Genomic DNA, 23,566 nt, shown 5'->3' with positions numbered 1-23,566 from the left:
AAATTCTACGGAATCCAACAAAATTTAATGTAGCATGTTGCCGCATTTTGCAAAACATCATGGAGGAAGTCGTTTGTACTCGGTTTTACCTTTTGAGATGTGCCAAGTATCAAAGTAGTTTTTGATGGTGGGCTCCTTTGTCTGCATGTACTTTGTGACTTTGGCATGTTGGCCTGTTGTTATTGATCTCACATTGTACCCCCATTCCTTTACCATGGTTATGCTCTTCACAAATGCATGTTTTTGCATCAGGGGGCTTGATTTGATATCTGCACACTTTTGTGGAAAAAAAAATGCAGTCTCATTAATCGTCTTTGTTCCAATTGTTCTGGCCTACCTCCCCAACTTGCACTTTCTCGAAATGGAAAATTTCTTTCAGCTGGACGACGTTCAGTGAGTAGGTCATAAATGTTGTTGAGAACCCTGGGGAATCGCAGTGTCCGTCACCAGCCAGGTCAGCATTGCAGCCTTGCAACTGGCGAAACAACTGCTGCTGTCTGGTGTGAGAAAAAGGGGATTTTTCACCGACCAGATATTTCATGAACACATATATGTACAAATTGATGCCTTTTAAGATGCATTCTCATATTTACAGGCTCATGGGCAGATGCAGGTTTTTCACAGAAGGGGATTAGCCTATTACATGTTTAATATCATTGAAAAAAACAACAAGAGTAACTGGCTGCTCATGATGAAATTTAAAGGGAGTTCAGGATATTCAGCCACCTTCTGGAATCGTCCCTTGTATAGACGTATGATCCAGTTGCTAAATTCTTTTCCCTTTGGTAATGGCTTACTGTATAACCTGAAATAACTCTAATCGTAAAACATTGGTTCAGTAATTCATTTGGCAGCACACAGCCTTTGTCCTACCTTGTCAATCAAAGGAAGTAGGTTGCCCCGTTGATAGTTGAAAAATTTTCGTGCCGTGAACACCTGCAGGTTCACATGCTCAAAAATTCGGAGCACTAAGGTGGGGCTGGTGTCTGCAAACAGCATGGCTGCTGACCGTAGCGCATCGCCTGCTGGCTTGCCGTTCATCATCGGTTGGCTGTTCCATGTGAGGCAGTGGGGGTCCGCGCACATCGTCTGTACTTGGAGCAGAGTCCCAGTCACACAACTTGCGCTTTTTTAAGAGGAATAGCAATCACGGCATACTGTGAACAGCTCCTTGAGGCAGCTTTCAGACACTATGAACTTCCTCTCATCTTGAGGAAGGGCTTCCTCAGTGCTGGAGTCAAGTCTGAAAAAATACAAAGTTTGGGTCATTAAATTGTGAAGTATTTTGCTGCATAGGTGAGTGGAGGCTACCCTATTGAAAAAAACTATTTACGATTTTAATAGTGCCTGTATGAAATAATATGGGAGTATGTAGGAGCCGAAGTGGGGCATAAAGGACCCATAGACAAGTATGCAGGACTATTGCATATAGGTCCTGTTTCTCCTTTACAGACTCCTTTGACTCCTGTATATTGCATGTGGGATATATATTAGGAGTTATCGGAGTTGTGAATAGGTCCTGTCTACCATAATACAGGAGTTGGATGTGCTCATTAATCAGGATTTGTTTATGCAAGGTTTGCAAGTCAAAGTGTCCCAGCTAAATTGAATCAAGATTGAAGAACAACAAACCCTTTTTCAAACATACTTGCAGCCTTATCCCTAATTTTTTGATGACAGTACTCTTTTACAGAAATAAGATTGGCCTACTAGCAGGTTACTATGAAGGTTATATTCTTGATGGAACACAAATGTGACAGCATTTACGTCAGTAAAAGCCTCCTACTCCACGAATGTGACAACCTCTGGTGTTTCCAGCCTTGTCTCCAGCACTTCTTCACAGTACTACTAGAATTCATCCGTGATGCAAGACCAATGTCAAACATGAAACAGTCAGGTACTAACCTTTTGCAACATGCCAAGCGTCAAAGAGGTGAGGGATATCAGACCGCTCTTTCGCCATGTGGCTGTGCACCTGGATGTGTCTGTCTGTCACCAGTTATTTGACATTGATGTCATTGTAGTGGTTACTGTTGGGACTTGGTTAGCGACGCCATCGGCTCCTCCGGTGTTGGTGCCGTGCTCGAAGAAGCGAGAGGCTCAGTTGAGAGGAGAAGAGGAAGAGACTTTATACAAGAGGTTACATGTTCCAGGTTCACAGTGAGAGAGAGCTCGCATAAGATGGAGCTCTGTATATCTAGCGAAAAAGTTCCCCAGGTCCCCACACAGAGTCCCTAGGCACGCACGTCACATGACGTAACTGCGGGAGAGAGTCCAGAGGAACGCCCAGGGTCAAAGGGCAGCTTGGCGCGGGTTAAAATTTATGACCGCGGCGAAAGCGGCCGCTCCTCGGAGGTGGTATCCGAAACCATTGGAAAGGGCTGCGCCGCCGGCTCCGTCCGTTCCGCTTCATGGCAAATGGCCCCGGTGTCGCGTCTCGGCCGCGGCGCGAAGTGACGAAAACAGAGCAGTTAGCCAGCACAGCGTAAACGCAGTTCTTGTGAGATGGGCGCCAACTGCTCTGTGTGTTTCTCTTTTTGGGCGGAGAAGGCGCAGACAGACATAAATTCCCGATACACATTGAAACAAGGACCAAAGAAAATGGGTGGCACAGGAAGTCGTTCACTGTGGCCTCTTGGAGAGGCACTTGGCCAGATGTCCCGTTGAAGCTGCCGCCAGACACTACATCAGGAGGTCGCGCAGTTTGGCACTGCTCGGCTGACTTGATGCGTTGACTCGAAGGCTCGAACGAGTGGTCGGCTCCGCTTTTCTCCGAATCTCTGGTTCTCTCTGCTGCATGGTGTCCTCCTCTCAGCACTCAGCAGCACCCGTCGCTTGGAACTTGAGTACGCTTGGCGCACTCAGCAAGACTGCCTTTGCCAAACAAACCCAGCACAGTAAGCACCCCCGTGAAAGCCACTCGAAACGCCAGATCTTCAAGAAAACAATTGTTTCTGCTAATATGCTATATAAAAAAACGAACCAGAGTGCCCGACAAGTGTAAAAGCCCAAAGAAGACCTCCCGCAAGGGCCGCCTTTACACCACGACGCCATCTGATTATGCAATTCGACTAAATGAGTGTCTAAAATGCAAGAGCATATCAGACAGGCGAAGGGGACAGCTCATTGTACTAGGAGCGTTGCATTATTCCCTTCCATATCTAGCTGTTTCGATTTAAGTTGACTTCGAGCCCCCCGAGGTTTCGCACACCTTTTGACAACCTGCACACATTCCCTAGCGCGCTTATTTGACTGCATGCGGTACATGCCATTCTGAAATCATAAATGTCTATGAATACAATGCATTCTGTTACACAGATGCGTAACGAGGTAGGAAAGGGGTTGAATTGATTTCAGAATGCTTGACTGAGACCGTCAGCGTTGGTATGCAGCTTTCCTTTCTTGTATCGCACTTCGAAGTTGTGCTGCTGAAGAGCTAAACTCCACCTAAGTAAGCGGCCGTTCTTTGAGGACATGCTTTGCAGCCACATTAAGGGGAAGTGGTCAGTCTCTAGTAAACTTTGACCCGGCAACGTAGCAAGCGAGCTTCTGTACAGCCCAAATGAGGCATGCACACTCCTTTTCTGATGTGCTGTACGCTTCTTCTCTAGTGCTCAATTTGCGACTAATGTACAGAATGGGTCGCTCTTGCCCATTCGAGTCGGTCTGACAAAGCACGGTTCCCAAACCTCGGTCACTGGCATTGCACTGAATGACACAAGGCTTCGAAAAATTGGGCACTGTGAGAACAGGTCTGACTCAACACCCTTTTCAAACTTACGAACGCGGCCTCTTTTTTGGTGTCCCACTGAATGATCACGGGCTCTGTTTTTCGCAGGCAATCTGTCAAGGTACTTGCAATCTCTGAATATTGCCTGACGTAATGCTGGTAATAACCAGTAAGCCCTAGAAAAGCCCTCATTTCTGTCTTAGTCTTCGGGCGACGATAGTCAGCCACGGCAGCTATTTTCAGTTCAGATGGTCGGCGTCTACCCTTTCCAACGCTATGCCCCAGGTAGGTGACTTCCGCGCAGCCCAAGTGACATTTCTCAGCTCTTACCGTGAGCCCTACCGCCATCAACCTCTCCATTACCTTACGCAGGTGATCTATATGATCCTCCCACGTGTTTGAAAAGATCGTTACATCATCTACGTAAGGAAGAGCGAACTTCTCCAGTCCGTGTAAAACCCTGTCCATTAGGCGAGAAAAACAGTAAGGGGCATTCTTCAGCCCAAAGCTGAGCATCACTGGTCGAAATGTTCCTAACGGGGAAATAAAGCCGCGTAGCGACTGGCACGCTCAGTAAGCGGAACTTGCCAGTATCTGCGAACAAGGTCTAAGGTTGAAATATACTTAGCCTGGGATACTATCTCAACCCTTTCTTCGATGTTCGGTATAGGGTACGTCTGATCGACTATTATCGAGTTTAAACGCCGGTAATCTATGCAAGGTTTTGGATCTTTGCCAGGGACTTCAACTAAAATCAATGGTGACGTGAAATCGCTTTCGGTTGGAATTATCACCCCTAATTCACACATCCGGCGAATTTCAGCTCCATAATTTCCCTCTGCTTGGGAGAAATCTGGTACCCCTTGCATCGAATCGGCTTATCATCTGTCAGCTCGATATCATGTTCTACCAAGTTTGTTTTGCCTGGTCTGTCTGAGAAGACCAGTGAGAAATCCTGGACTACTTGTTCTAAGTCGCTCTTTTGACTTTGGCTTAAACCGGGCTCTGCCTCGATCTTGGCCAGCAGGACACTGTCTGCCGCAGTGGTTCCTGTCATGACAGGCGGAATCTCAGGGGTTTCCTCCTCAGGGAGGTCAAGTGCCAGATTCACCACCGCCTCTCGCTGAATGTAAGGCTTCATGAGGTTACTGTGGTACACTCTAGAGTGTTTTCTTCCAAGCTTCACATCATAATTGGTGTCAGAAAGCTTGGACACCACTTTGGCTGGCCCTTCCCATTGAACATAGAGCTTTGTCTTTTTCGAAGGGCATAGCAACATGACTTCATCACCCTCTTTGAAATTTCGCCTGCGAGCCGTCCTATCATAGCGTGCCTTGGCAAGCGTCTGCGCCGCTTTCATATTGCTTTCCACTATCTCTCGGGTCTTTCCTAGGCGTTCCAGCAATTGCAACACGTAAGAGACTACGTCAGGATTCTCGCCTTGACCCTCCCACGATTCCCGCAACAATCGTAGCAGACCCCTCAGGTTACGCCCGTACACAAGCTCTGCCGGACTGAAACCTGTGCTCTCGTGAGGAGCCGATCTGAGGGCAAACATAGCCGCAGGAATGCAACTTTCCCAATCATGCTTTTCTTCAAAACAAAGAGCCCTTAAAATTCGCTTCAAAACGGAGTGCATTCACTCAACCGGATTCGACTGCGGATGGTGAACCGAGCTATGCACGACCTTGATTCCACATCGCTCAAAGAACGTCGTCAGGAGACTAGTAAACACGCTTCCGTTGTCACTTTGGATCTCTGCTGGGAATCCGATCCGCGAGAAAATAGCCAGCAAAGCATCCACGACACATGCCGAAGTTAGCTCTTTCAAGGGGATCGCTTCTGGAAATTTAGTGGCTACGCACAGCGCGGTTAAGACGTAGCGGCAACCTGATTCCGACATTGGTAGCGGTCCAACGATGTCAATAACTAGCCGCCGGAATGGCTCAGTAATTTTTGGAACCAATTTCATCGGTGCCTTCCACTTGTCAGTGGACTTCCCAATTCTTTGGCATGTGTCACAAGAGCGAACATAGTCCTCTACCTTTTTCCAGCACCCGGGCCAGTAGTACTCTTGTACTAACCTTGCTTTAGTTTTTCGTATGCCCAAGTGGCCGGCCCAAGCGTTGCTATGTGCCAGGTCTAGAATCTGCTTGCGATACTTCCGCGGGACCAACAATTGGTCGTATACTCTACCTCTACTGTCAGAGTATCGGCGGTACATTAGATCATCTTCTTCATAGAACGACATGTTCTTTCTGGGGGCGCCTTGTTTGACACTCTCTAGCAGGGCGCTCAATGAAACATCTTTCTTCTCGGCAACAAGTGTTACCTTGTTGAGCAGAGCGAGCTGCTTCCAGCTGTCGGACGCAGGTGACAATACTGAGCCTGCACCCGGGTTTTCCTCAGCAGGCGGCTCTGTGCTTTCAGTGCGTTCCCCTTGACTCTCATCGTCTGGAGCGCGGGGCTGAACAACCGGCGGAACAGCGTCGGGCTCAGCTGTCGCGTTTACTGGCGCTTCTTTTGGCGGTGTGCTTCCGAGCTTTCCGGAGAGTTCACGAGCCCTCGAACGGGTTAACGCCATGCAAGCTATGCTATTAGAGAAGACTGACTTTCAGTATCTGCTCAGATTTATTTGAGAACAGATAGGGGAAATGATCAGGTAGGTTGGGAGAAATCGCCGCCTCTGTGCATACTTTCCCGAACGGGCCTTCTATGACCACCTTAGTCAGTGGCAGGCAGACACTCTGCTCTTCTACTACCTGCCGGATCCATGCGCATTCTCCGGTAAAATGTTCCGGAGAAACACAACGTGGATGCGCCACATCCATGGTGGCCGCAGAATCTTTCAACATTCTGCATTTCTTACCATTAACAAGCAGCTCCTGCATGTACGGCTGTAAAAGCCTCATATTCTCATCAGAATCTGCAATGCTTGCAAAAGCGACTTTCTTTTTGCAGCTTCTAGCCAAGTGGCCCGTTCCTTGCAGTTATAACATATAACTGGCCTGCGCGCCTCGAATGCTCTTGCGTTGTCACCAGGTGACTTTGACCTTTCCGCTGGTTTCGGCGATTTTGCCTGCCCTCCGTTCCGCTCCCCAGTGCCTGTGGAGGAGCTTTTTCAAGGTTTTTCGGAGGAGGAACTCTCCTTCCTTCGAGCCTGCGAGGAACAAAGTCCGTTCTGTCGTTTTTTTTCTGTTTTGCCAATTTCGGGCGTACATTTCGGCGAATGTTGTGTTCTTCAGCCAGTTCGGATGCTTTATCCAAACTTAGTTCAGTCATTCTATCCTGCACCCAGAATCTAACTTCCTCCGAGATTCCTTGATAGAATTACTCTAGGCCAATGCACTCGACCACTTTGTCGTGATCTTCATATGCGCCTGCGTTCTTTAGCCATTCTGTCATATTAGCTCTGATCTCATAAGCAAACTCCCGATGAGATTCTGTACCTTTCCTCGCGTTTCTAAAAACGCTGCCGAAAGGCCTCAGTCGACAGACGGTATTTCCGCAACAGCGCCGCTTTAACATTATCGTAGTCTTTAGCCTCGTCGTTGCTAAGGCGTGTGACTACCACGGAAGCCTCGCATGGAAGTACAGTCAACTGCTTTTGTGGCCATTCATCCCTTTAGAAGCCGACCTTTCCGCACGTGCATTCAAAGTTAACGAGAAAAAGTGCTATGTCCTCGCCCACCCTAAACGGCTGCAGAAGGTCCTTCATTTTGGACTGACCACCTGAAGAAACAGAGTGCCCCGTGGAAATACGAAGTGCCTCTATCTCGAGTTTCTTCAGCTGTAATTCATGCTCTCTTTGTTCTGCTTCCTTTTTTTTCTCCAGCTCCTCTCTCTGCGCTTTACGCTCGAGCTCTAGAAGGCGTTCTTCGCGTTCCTTCTTCTCAAGCTCTACAAGCCGCTCCTTCTCTTCTAGTTTTTTCCTCTCTAGAACTGTCTTCCAAGCCTCGTTGGCTTCTTCCTCAGTCACCTCCTCTGCCCGCATTAGCTCTAGAATTGGCTTTTTGCGCTTTGTTGGGCCAACTGATATGCCTAACTCCTGGCAGATTTCAAGAAGGTCTTGAACTTTAAGCTTGTCCATCCTGACTTCGCACTCTGCGTCGTTTGCTCCCTGCTAAATTTTGTGCTCAAACCACCCAATTTTTGGCCTGTGGCAACAAAATTTTCTGCAATAATTAAATTGCACCAAACTCGACTAACGACTCCCTGCGCTAGACAATCTGGCGAATCTAGAGACAAACACGCGGCACTCACCACACCAGGATAACTGATGCCATCGGCTCCTCCGGTGTTGGTGCCGTGCTTGAAGAAGCGAGAGGCTCAGTTGAGAGGAGAAGAGGAAGAGACTTTATACAAGAGGTTACATGTTCCAGGCTCACAGTGAGAGAGAGCTCGCATAAGATGGAGCTCTGTATATCTAGCGAAAAAGTTCCCCACGTCCCCACACAGAGTCCCTAGGCACGCACATCGCATGACGTAACTGCGGGAGAGAGTCCAGAGGAACGCCCAGAGTCAAAGGGCAGCTTGGCACGGGTTAAAATTTATGACCGCGGCGGAAGCTGCCGCTCCTCGGAGGTGGTATCCGAAACCATTGGAAAGGGCTGCGCCGCTGGCTCTGTCCGTTCCGCTTCACGGCAAATGGCCCCGGATTCGCGTCTCGGCCGCGGCGCAAAGTGACGAAAACAGAGCAGTTAGACAGCACAGCGTAAACGCAGTTCTTGTGAGATCGGTGCCAACTGCTCTGTGTGTTTCTCTTTTTGGGCGGAGAAGGCGCAGACAGTCATAAATTCCCGATACACGTTCAAACAAGGACGGAATGAAAATGCTTGGCACAGAAAGTCGTTCACTGTGGCCTCTTGGAAAGGCACTTGGCCAGATGTCCCGTTGAAGCCGCCGTCTGGACGCAACATTACACAGTTCTGGCTGGTTGAACGAACTGCTTAATGTTACAGAGGGCATGTCATGTGGAGGAGCATTTTGGTGGTTACACAGTACTCGCTAGTTGAGCCAACTGCTCATTGTCATGCAGAGCATGCCATGAGCATTTTCACAGTCAATGTAGTGGTTACACAGTTGTCACTGGTTAAACCAACTACTCAATGTTACGCATGGGTATGCCTCGAGGAGGAGCATTTTGACAGTCACTATAGTAGTTGCACAGTTCTTACTGGTTGAACTAACTACTCAATGTTACGCAGGGCATGTCATGAGGAGGAGCATTTTGATAGTCATTGTAGTGGTTACACAGTTCTCACTGTTTGAACTAACTACTCAATGTTACGCAGCGCATGTCATGAGGAGGAGCATTTTGACAGTCATTGTAGTGTTTACACAGTTCTCACTGGTTGAACCAACTACTCATTATCACACAGTGAATTCCTTGTTTTCTGCATTGACAGTTTTCCTCCTCTGAATAGCAAGGTTAACTCCTGTGCAGGCACTGCCTTCTTTCTTTTAGAAGTGTCTTTTTGACCTGCCTTTTCTCAATGGCAAGCCTATTCCGTCTGGCTGGCAAATTTCCATGGAGCGAGTAGCTTGCGGGGCAGTGATTTCTGGAAGAATGCAGTCTCTGTAGAATCGAATCAGAACTTCCTCCAGAACATCATCTCGCTGCAGCCGCTGCACATGGATTCCTTTTGTAGTGTGCACAACAAAATCACATAATAACCGTCTTGTAATGTGAAGCTGACCCTGAATTTGATAAAAATATTGGTGAGATGGCGAAAGACGAGGATTAGTGGTTTCGGTTTTCCCACAGATCTTGCGAGCAGCCTTAAGTGGGTCCTGATCTTTTCGTTTGTCTCTGGATGTTTTACCTCCACAATGGCATCACTGCCAACGAGACCATCTGGTGAAGTGGCCAGAAAACCATGATCAAGGTCGACAAAAAGTCCGCATTGCACCTCAGTTTGCATTTCTACCTTGTACAAGCATAAGGCTTCTTTTTCGTGGTGTTTGCCATGTTCCAGAGCTGCAGGTGTGAAGCTCTGTCTGTGCACGAGGCCCTTGACAAGTGCATCACATGGTGTAGAGTCCTTCCTTTTACAAACAGCATGGAAGTATGATGCTGTAAGGAGATGCTGTTGCTCAGTATGCCATGCTGGATTGTCAGCATGGCCCCGCTTGCCTCTTCTATTTCCTCACATTGTAGTCAGTCTGCAAGCTCTGAAGCATATCTCTGGCCTTTTCAGAGAACTATTCAGGTGGCATATCTGGCTGCTCATAGTTAGGCCCATAGCCGTTTCCTGTGCAACCCTTTTTGCACTCTTTCGTCACTTTTTTCTTTCTGCATACTTTTTTCGGGACATGTGCTGGACTTTAGTTGCGGCCTTAGCAGCTATAACATGCCACTGAGGCCCAAGCCAAAATCTTAGTCCAGCACCTTGGCACCGATGCTCATAAGAGCCTTTTTGGCACCTGTTGATCTGTTTGCCACATGAAAACTTGGCAGCGAGAAACATGTAGTTCTCCGCAAGGTTGCTTGTATCACCTGCCACGAGGCAGGCAGCCTTATCAGCAATAATATTGGCTGCAGTCATTATCCTGACTTCCAGCATTTGAGGAATGGCCTCTCAGGCATTTTCACCCTTTGTTCCATCACAAAAGTACTTTTTTGCATTTCTCATGGCCGCCAAAATATGACTTGGCCCATTCAAGAGGTCAGCAGTCAGATCTTGTGTGCTTTGCTTTATCAGCTCTTGCCTGTCCACTGAGGAGCCTTGAAACCCTTGCAGGGTGTGAGCATAGTGGCTGATTGCTTTGCGAGCACCATTTTTTATGTGCTTTATTCTAGGCCCTCTTAGGATGCTGGCACTCCCTTTGCACTCTTTCACCACACACCATGGAGGTGAGTGGTATAACATTTGACTGCACGATTGGCACACTCACTCTTCTTGATGAAACGACTGTAGTCTATCTTCGTGCTGATTTGATTGTGGACAGATGAATCACCATCCCCTATAAAGGTATGGTATTCCAGGCCATGCATATTTCGACTCATTTTGAAACCATCCACAATAGTAGCCTCCAATGTACCAGAGCTTGCACTCCAATTTTTGTAGCAGATGTGCTCTTTGACCTCTTTCTGTTCTCTTGTGTAGTACTCCAGGTACTTCACAGTTTGTTCCTCACACCCAGGTAAAAAAGCTTCTGCGTGCGTTCTGCAATTATTACTGCAACTCCAGAATTTGTTTAATACCTGTGAATGTGACTTCAGTGTGTCCAGCCGCATTCAACCACTACCATGATGTGTGGAGTGGTGTCACACTCGCAGAAGTCCTCAGGTTCAGCAGCCAGGCTTTGCTCCTCCTGGCCAGCTTTGAGCATATGCTTCATGAGTACATTCTTCTGATGCTGAAAACAGAATGGTTGATATGCATGAGTAAGCCAACAGAAATTACCATACACAACAAAGCACAATACACAACCATTGATAGAAGTGCATGCGAGAGGTTTCTTGATGCTTTTGAAGTGAAGACTATAAGTACAACCAGATAGCCGTGCTGAAGAGGTCCGGATTATGGAGTGTACGGATTCATTTTTGCAGAATTCCGGACTTCGCAAGTTATTGATATCCACAAGCTATGGACTGCGCAGAATGAGTGCTATGGACTCTGCAGGTTATGAATATTCAAAAGGCACAGACTCCGCAGAATGAACTCTACGGACTCCGCACATCTGCATGCTGCAGACTCCATAAATTTTATTTGTGCAGACTCTGCAAAACTAACCATATGGCCAGATTCCGCAGGTTGGTTATATTGATTGCTTTCAGCCAGCAAGAGTATGTATGAAGCAGCACTTTTAGAACTATGCAGAGCTTAACATGTGCTGATTTGAAAGCATGCAGTAAGATTCAAATATGTCTGTTTCGGAGTAAAACCAGTTCATGCACTGCCAGTCAGTGCCATTGAAGCATACAGCTGCTATACAAAGTACTTTCAAATCTTTATAAATATCAGTACTATGTCTTCATTACTTTCAACATGTCAGCCAGTGATCTGTTCACCGTACGCAGGCGCTCCTCTCTCGACTTGCTGCTGTGGTGCCACTGGATGTGCATTTCAAAAGCAGTTGAAAGCAATAAATACGCAAAATGATCATTATTTGATGGAAAAGTTCCAACAATTGAACTTCCTGTTTCATAACTATTTTCAACTGCAGCATATGAAATAACAAATGCTCTAAATGATATGCTGCATCACATACACTTTTAAAGGTCACTGCAATAACTGCTTAAGTAGAGGAAGTTATCTATGTATGAGGTTTACTGTATGTTTATTGAATTGCAAAGGACGAACTGCATCTTATGTAGAATGTGCACCCTAAAGATGCAGCACAGATACTGATGACTGGTTTTCAGTGAAGAAAAAAGAGCAGCATGCAGAAGAAATTTATATTACAAAAACCTGAAGGCCACTGCCTTCGCCCCGGAAAGGGGAGGGTCCGCGAGGCGCAATAATCCGTACAACGGACAACCACAGACCAAATTTGGCGAACCGCTTTTACTTTGGGCAAACACAAGGAGAATAACGAAGTCGCTACTTTTGCGATAAACAGAAGCAAGGAAAACCCCGACAGTGTGAAGGTAACAATCTTCACGGAACAGAAAAATTGAAAGGAACAACAGCACAATCAGGCACTCACGCCAAACGTCCGGAATCCCCGTCCAAACACGACACGACGAAAGAACACTCCGTCCAGGTACGCCCCGCCAAACGTTGTCCATGCCGGACGAAGCAAAAAAAGCCCTCCCCCCCTCCCCTCCCCCCCCCCCCCCCCCCCCCCCCCGTCGCGCGGCCTTCTTATCGGGAAGCCACTATCCCGGCTTCCAACGCACGGATTCGCTCTCACGCGCATGTGCTGCCACGCCTGCATTTGGCACGAATTTTAAGTGCATGACTGTGTTGCCGCGGCCGAGGACCGAAGGCCCGACACTCCCCCCCTCACAAGACTCGACACACCGGTGTTGCGGCAAACAAAAAAAAAAAAGAAAAAAAAGGGTGCGAGAAATACAGTACAGCCACAAACAAAAAAAAAAGATGAGCACTCGGGGGGGAGGGGATTAAGAGTCCAAGTCCAGCAAATCTTCCTGGTCTGCGGCCGGTGGTGCACAGCGGTCTTGACGACGGAGAGCGGTGACAGCAAAGTCCGCCAGCATGCGACGCTGGGCGTTGTTGGGTGCCCCAGGCTCCCGTGCCCGTTGCAGAATATCGTGGGGCCGCTGCAGCTACTGGTGGCCGGTGCTGGCGACGTGTGCAGCCTGCGACACTACACAAGTGTTGCAAAGCCGGCACCAGCCGATGTTAGCCTCCTCTGCGAGGGGGTGGGGGTTGATAAGAAATTTCTGCCAACATTGCCGCCTGAATATCCGATGCAGCTTTTGCCGGGTCGTCAAGAGAAAGGAAGGTGCGGCCCCTTAGGTAGGCCTGGAAGTGCGGGTGGGACTGGCGGATCGCCCGAGTCACTCTTTCCGATTCGGGTGCCAGGTGTTCTGCGCACTCATAAAACTCCTGAAATGACCGTATGTATTTCTGGAGGCTTCCGTCCCCTGCTTGAGTGCGAGCGTGAAGTTCGTCTTTCATACGGACCACATAGTCTGGGGGGAGGAACTCTGCTCGGAGGAGCTGCTCGAAGTGAGACCAACTTTGAAATGACTGGCGATGCCGCCAATGGGCGGCGGAGCCCGTTAGGGCCACTGGCAGAACGCGCTGAAGGAGTATGTCATCAGATAAGGCTTGCGCGTTGCGGTAATCAGCCATCTCTTGAAGAAAGTCTGCCACCGATTTTTTATCAGTGTGGTCGTCATAAGTTGGCAATGCGAGCTGCAAGCGGAAGCTATCTGCCAGTGTCACCTGCAATTGACGTTCCAGTATTGCGGCTAACTGGGTGACGATGCCGAACATATCCGGTGGGGAGGTAGCTTTGTCGTCGTCGGACATCGCAGTAGTGGTTCGCGTAACCTTTCCGGAACGCAAGTGCATCGAATTAGCGGCAATGCATGTCTGGCATAGAAAATGGGCAAACAAAACACCCGCAAAATATTGCCGGCAATTAAACACTCGATGGGTGTGGCGAGGGCTGATGGACAGGAAAATTTGCGTAGCTTACGTTGTCGAGAGCTTTTTTTGACGCAAATGCCGTACCGTCCGACGTCGAAAGGAGCGCTGTAGAAATGTCCACGACCGGCTCTGGGGGGGGGTTCCCGGTGCTGGTAGTCGCGAAGTACGGAGGCGTCTCGAAAAAATGAAAAAAAAAAGCAAAAGCAAGCACAACGGCAAAGCAGTGAGAAAAGAAAAAGAAAAAATCACCAGTTGGGCGCCAGATGAAGGCCACTGCCTTCGCCCCGGAAAGGGGGAGGGTCCGCGAGGCGCAATAATCCGTACAACGGACAACCACAGACCAAATTTGGCGAACCGCTTTTACTTTGGGCAAACACGAGGAGAATAACGAAGTCGCTACTTTTGCGATAAACAGAAACAAGGAAAACCGCGACAGTGTGAAGGTGACAATCTTCATGGAACAGAAAAATTGAAAGGAACAACAGCACAATCAGGCACTCACGCCGAACATTCGGAATCCCCGTCCAAACACGACACGACGAAAGAGCACTCCGTCCAGGTACGCCCCGCCAAACGTTGTCCACGCCGGACGAAGCAAAAAAAGCCCTCCCCCCCTGTTGCGCGGATTCGCTCTCACGCGCATGTGCTGCCGCGCCTGCATTTGGCACGAGTTCTAAGTGCATGACTGTATTGCCGCGGCCGAGGACCGAAGGCCCGACAAACCTTACTTCGGAGAGCTAGTGTGAGAGCTCGTCTCTCTGACATCGTAGGAACCCCCTTGTTTTTCAGGAAACGGTGGCATCGTTTGCCTGTTATGCTTCTATTAAACAGATCCTTCATATTCCATAGAGCTTTGGCCGTCTCCCGCACAAAGAGGGAGTCCTTCAGCTGCTTTTGCAGGTAGATCCACTTCTCTTTTGGGATGGCGACCCCGCATGTCAAGTCCGCCTAAAAGAGATTTGAACATTAAGTGATGGACAGATGCTCTTGGTTCGATTCATCCAAACTTTTACCGACAACGGTTACAACCTTGCACAAATGTCTATTTTTCTGCCTAAATGTATTGCTAGGAAGCCCGCAGTACAGAAAGTCACCTTAGAACAACATTCCAAAAATAACAGATATTAGTTGTAGCTTAGCTCTGGTTAACCCGAATTGAATTCTGAAAGCAACGGCGGAAGCTTCTGTTGCCTGCTACATTATTCCCCTATCACGGCCTGTCAGTGTAAGGTGCTACATTATTGGGGACACTTAAGCTCATCCTTTAAGGGCATGAAGTGAGAATGTAATACCCCAGTCACACGGGCAAGTTTAGTGACACTTTCACGAAGTGCACTTACATAGGAAGAGTGACACTTTCGGTGCTCACTGTCACACGGCAAAATCAAGTGTCATTTTGAAATGACGGCAGTGCCGATGCGGATGCTGCAGCCCTATGTGGAAATTAGTTTTCACAAAAATACCTTAAAATTCAATTTTATTGCAAGCACAATTACCTTAAGCTAATAGTCAGTTTATTTGTGCATTTCAGTACATGGTTTTCACACAAAAAAAAAAAAAAAAGTATCGCGATGTCGCACGCGCTTTTCGCTAACATGCATGATTACTGCTGTTTACAAGCAAAACCGACCTCGTTTATTATATATAGTTGCGCTACTAACTGCGGTTCAACGTTACTGCGGTTATCGTGAACGTAGCTTTGCGACTTTGATTTGCATCGTTAACCGGTAGCGACTATGCATGGAACGGAGTCACCGGTGTTCGAGCGCGAAAAGTGCACGAGTTGTATGATTCAGAGCAGCGTGCATTTTTCACACGAAATCATCTCCGACGGCGCTTCTATGCAGCCTAAAATGTCCAGCTGCGCAGCACCCACGCACGGCAGCATCGTCTCGTCTTCACAGCGTTTGCTTGGCGTGTAGTTGTAACTCAGTGTCGAAAAATGTCCAGTTTCCGCAGCATCACGAAAGTAGGCGAGAAGTTCGCAGCGTTCACAGCACCGGATGCTACTAGCTTTCCGCTCTATGCCGCCCGTAAGCGCCCGTGAACGGCAGAGCGCGCGGGGCAGGTAGCGCTTGGCCGTGCGCTTCTCCGTGGTCGTCGCTAGGCCTATAGTTTGTTTCGCATCGAAGTATCAGCTGGGCGGCGTTTTCGTATGGCCAGCCTAATCGGATATATGGCTCACTTGTGGCACTGCCTTGAGAGAAATGAGAATAATGAGAGAAACGTGCAATTCAAATCGACGACTCCTTAGGAGCGTAGCTAGCGTATACGTGTACTACAAGGGTGAGCTGCGCCGCGCCGCCGGCGACGATGGCTCTGAAGTAGTGAGCAGAAGTTTGCTTGTATCGCAGCTATTACTCCTGCTAGCGACTCGGTACGGGTCAACGATCCCCAACAAGGATTAATTTCTGACATTCCTTTACTCCAGGGATTATTATTTACGGGAAAAACTAATGCTCGCACACTTTTCTGACGCCGGTGACAGCGGGGCCGGATGCGCCGTAAAGGTGCTAGCTTGGAGCTGGTGGCACTGGCAGCTTGCGGGAGCAAAAGCGGTGCTGTCTTCGGCCGGCGCTTGAGCGAAATGCTGCCTGTTAAGTGACGACGTTCTAGAGATTGGGTTACAAATAACTCCAACTTCGTTGATGCAGCTTGAGATACCGCATACCATCGAGGTGCAGCAGCAGACGAACGCCTTCGTCTTAGCGCAAGCACTTAGAGCGAGGGTAGCTGTTCAAGTGTACGCATTGTTTTTAGTTGGTGACAGCTTAAATCCCTTGCCTATTGATAGAAACGCTCATAAAATTACGATAAATATTTCAAAACATTGTAATTCTCAAAAAATGTGTGAGTAATATGAAGTGTTCTGCTGTCGAGACTACACACTCGCCTGCCGGACAAAGTGTAGTGAGTTCCCCAAACTCACTTTGCGCTGAGTGTGTTCGGCAGCGAGTGTCATTAAAGTTCATCGTGTGACACGATACGAATGACACTAAAGGCGAGTGCACTCGTTGAAAGTGACACTAAACTTGCTCGTCTGACCGGGGTATAAGCTACCAGCCCACATATAAAGTCACGCATTAACAAAGTGGTATGGACATGCATGCATGCATGTCGTAGGGGTAACGAGAATGCAAACTGTTCTGGCAGGCTGATTCTGATATCACCCTCCCATATGAGCGACCCGATATCAGCGACCCGAGTTGGCAGCTCCTGCCCGTGGCATAGGGGTAGCGTGAATTGAAATGTCATGGCAGGTTCCGGAATGCTCCACTATGGTGTCTCTCATAGCCTAAGTCGATTTGGGATGTTAAACCCCACAAACCTATTATGCAGCTGTGGCCACCCGAGCTCCTGCTTTGGCTGTCAGAGTGTTGCTTTTGCAACAAAAATCACCTTAATTAGCATCTGCATAACAGATTACATGCCACCCAGTTTTAGAATGGAACATGTCTAATGCACTTTTTCTCTAACATAAATTTAAAGCTCCCCTACTTGTGAGTTTACTCAGTTCAATAGGCATTTTATCATGTTTTTTTTTTTTCACTTCATTTGTGACTGGTCATGCAGAGCTTTAAATGCCCAATGCACCACATCTTCTACAGCATCATGTACAGCGCACGTTCAGTGCAAACAACCACACGAAGTTTTATTTCGAAAGCAATGCTACGCCAGGTTTCGAGCCTTCAGCGTAGCGTGGTCTGGTAGTTACACTTTACACCACGTGACTACCGACGTCATACCAGCGCGAGAGCTGGGCTACCAAGTCGGCTCGTCAGCGTAGCGTCTCTTATAGCCACGCTGGGCGTTTTGCGCTTCTCCCACTAGGTGCACTGTGGTCTAGCAGGTGGTAGGGTGCCTCCCCTCCGCCGCTCCGGGGGGTGGGGACATTCTTTGAAAGGGTCAGTGCCGCCTCTGCGCCTTCATATTTGAGCCCACGCAAGTGTCGCTGGGTGTACACGCCGCCCCCCTCCCCCCTCTTCCTGCGAGTCTCCGGTTGTCAAAGCGCCGGCTCGAACTTAATTCCTTTGTCCCGCTTTTGCGGCGGCTGTCGCGTGGCGTTCCTTGGCGTGCATTCAAGTTTGGGATTGCAGATGGCAGGAACGCTAGACAAGTTGAGACTTCTGGAGGAAGGGCGCCGTATCTGTCACTTTATCCGACAAGTGTGCGTTTGGATGGTACGCTATCGCTCCTGTCGTGTGTGTGGCGTTCCTTGGCGCACATTCAAGGTTGGGATTGCAGATAACAGGAACACTCCTGAAGTGCTATGAGAAGGGTGGGCCAAAGTATGGCGAAGTTGTCTCCACCCTTCGAGGGCGCGAGGGCGCGCGCATCCAGGTGGTGTCGTTTTCCATTGGAGACACTTCGCCTCTCTTGCTTTCGCAATCTCCTAGGCTTAACTACAGCTAAGGCACTGTGATTGTTTGTTTGTACATTAAATGGAAATTCTTGTTTGTTTTAATCTTTTGCAAGCACATAAACCTTGGAGAAATGACTGTTTATACACTCCCACTGAGACTGTAGGGTAAAAAGCAATGTAATCATGCTAAATACTAATACAATCAGAAGCACAGTAACATTTGATGATCATACAGTTTCCAGCAACCCAGTGCTCCTTTGTGTGAGAGGCAGCAGCTTCAGATATGCTTACATCAATGGGCACTGCCAATGGCAGTGCTGTGTGGCTGCTTACTGACTTTTTTTTGAATACTGAGAACAAGGTGACTACATTTCAAATTGCCAGAATAAGGCACTAAGAAAGGGGCACACAAAACAGCTGAGTGTGATAGCTAAAGTAATCTTCACTTTCCAGTGCCCATAGCTAAAGTAATCTTCACTTTCCAGTGCCCATGATCGTGTGATCATATTTCCTGATAACAAAATTGTTAACTGGTTTTGTTGTTACCATGTAGGACCAATACCACATGCTATTTTTATGCACTTTCTCAGATGTGGTCAGTTCTTAACGTTTAATTCATTGATTGAAAACATGTTTGTCAATCATTTGAGAATAAAATGGCATCATGGAGTTTTTAACTGCAGCCTCAGTGTAGGTTTTTTTTTTTTCTTGTATAATTTCCTCCCCCCCTCCCTAGTGTTTCAAAGAATCACTAGGTACAAAGTCAGGATGCAAGCTCTAAAGAACTGCTCATTTTTCATTAAACTAAAATGCCTAGTTTTAAAAATGTTGCGCTGTTTACCTTTCCCAAAGGGAAAACAGTGCAGGCTGGTGATGGATGTGATGAGAGGGGCTTTTTTTTGCCATTCACTGACATTTTTTTGCATGCTGCACATAATTAATCATTAATTGTTTGATGATAGAATTAAGTGTGGGGCTGATTATTTGGAGCAGCGTTGTCTGGAGGCTACGCGACATTGGTGATGTGTTTGGTTTACGGGCCATCGAACGCAGCAAGTGGTGCAGCATATTAGTGCTCTTGCCGCTGTAATTTATATTGTTATCCTGAAAATACGACAAGCTACTGTATTTTATGAAGAGGGGTGAACGAAGAGGTTGGCAAAACTCGCTGGCCAAGCTGCGAACTTCGGCCGGCCTAGCTGCAAAAACCTGATACAGGAGCAGGTGGAGAAAACCAGAAAGCTAAGTCGCTCTGTTTCAGAGAACATAAAAGTAAAATCACTCTATTTACAAAATAAAACACTTGACTACAATATCTACCAACAAGCACTTTGATTTTCAAGTCATTACTATTTTTGTTTTTGACCCACCACATCACAAAGCAGACAAGGAGCATGACGGGTACCGCAGCCTTGGCTGCTATATATGAAAGAAAATATAGCAAGAGCTAAGCTCCAGTTCTCACTGTAACCTTTCTCTTAAATGGTCAGGTAGTTTGAGCTTATTATATAACTGATAGCTGCAACAAGGGCATAATTCTGAGCAGATTAAATCTACCGGCTTTATGTGTGTCACTGACTTGTGGAACTTGCACCTCTTGCTCTGCTGGGCGTATGTCAGCTGCAAGAGGCTCCACTAGGTTTGCGGCAGCTGGGCCTTCTTTCCAGGATGGCTTGGGGCTCTGGGGCTGCATTTAGACCAATGGCCAGTTCGCTCATGGAAGAGGAGGGGGTGTCATGCTCTGTTGGTGCTGCAAATACGTTGTTGTCCCCCAAAGATAGGAAGTTGTTAGTTGTCCAGGCAGAGATACCATTGTCCCTCTGGCCAATGACGCTGTTTTCTCTGTGGGCAGTAGGGAGGCTTTAGTGGTACCCTGCAAATAAATTATATCAAATCAACTTGATATATACCAATACTAAGCCTAACTTGACAAAGCTTTTGTACCTGCAGCTGATTGCTGTAGCTGCACATTCTCTTTCAAGTGTTCTTGCATCTCTCCTGTGTGATAAAAATGAACATACCCTTGAAACAGAGATGGCCTGAACATCCAATCAATCAAGATGCAACAAATAATGACAACAAACGGGGACCATCTGCATACAAAAAATATGCAATGAGAAACAAATGAAGTGCTTACACAATAATTATTCCTCAGTTTTTATTTATGTAAGTGGCATTGTAATGATTTTTAAGCATAAGAAAAACCACATTCTGCTTGCCTGTAACTTAATCCACATATATATGCACAAACAAAAATAAGGCTAAGTAGGCTAACACCACAGAGCTTTTCACATCACTCATTAATTTATTTTTACCAAGCTTCAACAATTCATGTACAGATAATTCTTTCAGCATGCCATGATTTTGCTTAAGTAAAAAATAAAATATGCTCATAGCCTATTGCTTTCAAGGAAGGCATGATTCACCCCATCAGGATTGCTAGAGCTCCTTTTGCCTCTTTTCCATTACCGTTGTGCCACATTGTGCAACAAGCTTGGCTATTGCAGGAATGTCTTTGCACACATTAATTTTGCCTTTCAAAGCAACCAATAAAAAATTAGTTGTGGTTTAGCTCTGGTTAACACTTGTTACTTGCAAAAGCAACGGCGTAAGCTTCTTTTGCCTGCTAGATTATTCCCCTATCACACCCTATCAGTGTAAGGTGCTACATTATTGGGGACACTGAAGCTCATCCTTTAAGGGTATGACGCGAGAGTGTAAGCTTACCAGCCCACATATAAAGTCACGCTTCAACCAAGCCGTATCGACGTGCCTGCGTGTCATAGGGGTACCGGGAATGCAAACGGCTCTGGCAAGCTGATTCTAATATCGCCCTCCCAATGAAAGGAGCGACCCGAGTTGGCAGCTCCTGCCCGTGGCATAGGGGTAACGCAAATTCAAATGTCATAGTCGGCTGATTTTTTATGAGGAGACCATAGCTACGACGTAGCTACCACCATCCGGGGTCTTGAAAACTTCATGTAGCTCTAGATACAAAATCAGCCAGCTTTACCCCTATCAGATACTTTACCCCTAGCCATGGGCAGGAGCTTCCAACTCGGGTCGCTCCTTTCATATGAGAGGATGCTACCAGGATTAGGAATTTAAAGCACCTGTTAGAATTTAAACCTGCTCGTCTTCCTCTTGAGCTGGGCACAAAAGATCCAGAACAGAGTATGGATCTTGTGTGCACTCGATGCTTGTTTCTTCCATTGGCTGAATGTGGTCAGTTGCTCAAGGCTCCAAATGAATGCAGCCATGTGTATCCACCTGTGAATTTAAAGCACTTGTCTGAGTGTTGTGGGCGATTTTTCTGCCCGAGGGATGCGTACGACAAACACACAGTGCGCCGTATAACAAACATCTTTTATCTCACGTAAGCGCGTGCGTCGTCCAAGGCTGTGCGGGGTCGTCGTCCGGGTGGCTGCGGGTCGTTTCTGTGGAGAGCGCCAGGAGCGAAGCATCAGGAACGAAAAGGCCGGGACCAAGAGGACGAGAAGGCGGCACGAGCCTTCCTTTATAGCCCCCTCGGGCGGGACCGGTTATCCCCGAACGAGCGGGGAGAGGGAAACCGGCAGTGCGCAAGGAGCCTTGGGATAGTGGCGCGGCCGTTGAAAGCGCGGCGCGCCACGGGCGCTAAAGATATGTGGCGTAGGGCCCCACAGTGTAGACCTTTTCGTCTTAAAATAATCTAGTCAATACAGCATAGCATACAGCAATGCAGACATAGCAGGTGGCTCGAGCACCGTACGAAATGACAACCAACTAGGTGTCTCCTAGGGGCCATACATTGAGGCAGGGGCATGCTAGCAGATGTATGTGAGTCGTTGCTTAAATGCAGGGCTTGCATGCATCTTCTAAGTGGAATTAGGTCTGATGCCATTGTGCAGGACTTGCAACAATATGATGCATTAGGATAATTTCTGTATAGCAAAAGGTAATGTATTGCTAGCAAAGAGATTTAACGGACATCAGCTGATGCAAACAACTTGAAATATAATTCTTGCTGCAGTTTAAAATAATTCTAGTGAATGGCATACATGTGTCTGCTTTTCGACGAGCCTTTTCATCGCGATTTCATCGCCTCGAGTGCCTCCTGCGCTGTGGGCTTCTTAGACTTGGGGCAGGGGCGGTGTGGAAGACCTGCATTTTTGCCGGTGGTGAAGGATGCTGTCTACTATGAACGTGTTCGAGGAGTGACCACTTCAGTTTGGAGAAACTGTAATTAGCTTTCGAAGATCACTTTAGGAGGCAAGAAAGACTTATTCTGAGCTTCCCCACATGCATCGCACACATGCTCCACAAGATTATTCTAAGCCAATAACTTGGAACAAGATTCCTTGTACTGTTTAAGTATGTAAAATGCATGCATACCTGTGTCTTCTTATTGATGAGTCTTTTTGTCGCTTCTTAGACTTGGAGCGGGGGCGGTGTGGAAGACTTGCAATTTTTGCCGTGGGTGAAGGATGCTGGCTGCTGTGAATGACCTCGTAGTCAAGCTGTTCGATGCGTTGAAGGACTCTGTATTGGGCGAAGTACTGCCACAAGAGCTTTTCACTCAGTCTGCGGTGGTGTGTGTCCAAACCCACACTTGGTCTCCCGGGCTGTACTCGGCATCGCTTCATTGCAAGTTGTATTGTCGGGCGTCTGTGCATGCTGGTGCTCAGTGTGCAGCCGGGCGAGTTGTTGGGCTTCCTCTGCACGCTGCAGGTAGGCGGTGAGCTCGAGATTGTCTTGTGTTACGTGCGACAGCATCACATCCAGCGTTGTCGCGGGGTCCCCTGCCGTACACAAGGCTGAACGGGGTCGGCCTGATTGTCTCCTGGACACCGGTGCTATAAGCTAAGATGACGTAGGGTACAATGACGTGGCATGTTTTGTTTTCGGTGTCGATGTACATTGCAGTCATGTCTGCAATCGTTTTGTTGAGATGCTCTGTAAGTCCATTTGTCTGAGGGTGGTGCGCAGTTGTTCATCGATGGCTTGTATGATTATTCCAGGATGGCTTGCATCTGCTCTGCCTTGAAAGTGGCCCAGTCTTTCAAAAGGGACTTGCAGTTCTTAACCCAATTTGGGCGGGTCCCTGAAGAGCAAAGTGCGCTTGCCTCAACTTTGCTGCATTGCCCCAAGCGTTGAAGGATGCCACACGCTCGAAAATATCAATCCAGTTTTCGGCGTCCTCATCCAGTCGTCCTTGGAAGCTGGTGGGGGGCCCGCGGGGCTGGGTGAAAACGAGGCTGTGCTTGCCCGGTTGGTTCCGTCTTCAGTGGCATGTTCACGTTGACAGGGATTCAGTACCTCCACCAGATGTCACATGGCGATGACAATGCCATGATCACAAAAGAACACACTGGCATAACAGCACTTAAACTAACTCTTTATTGAGCTGACTTTCGTCCTCAA

At 47.8% G+C, this 23,566-nt stretch overlaps 1 pseudogene; it reads right to left on the bottom strand.

The window, feature by feature from the left end:
* Positions 1 to 4,526: 4,526 nt before the first annotated feature.
* On the bottom strand, positions 4,527 to 19,856 carry LOC146176949 (uncharacterized; annotated as a pseudogene).
* Positions 19,857 to 23,566: the final 3,710 nt, after the last annotated feature.

Source organism: Amblyomma maculatum, chromosome 10 (assembly GCF_055883805.1).
Source record: "Amblyomma maculatum isolate TAMU_Amacu chromosome 10, ASM5588380v1, whole genome shotgun sequence".
Lineage (NCBI taxonomy): Eukaryota > Metazoa > Arthropoda > Arachnida > Ixodida > Ixodidae > Amblyomma > Amblyomma maculatum.
Note: the sequence above shows the minus strand (reverse complement) of the source record. Positions and strands in the feature narration are given on the sequence as shown.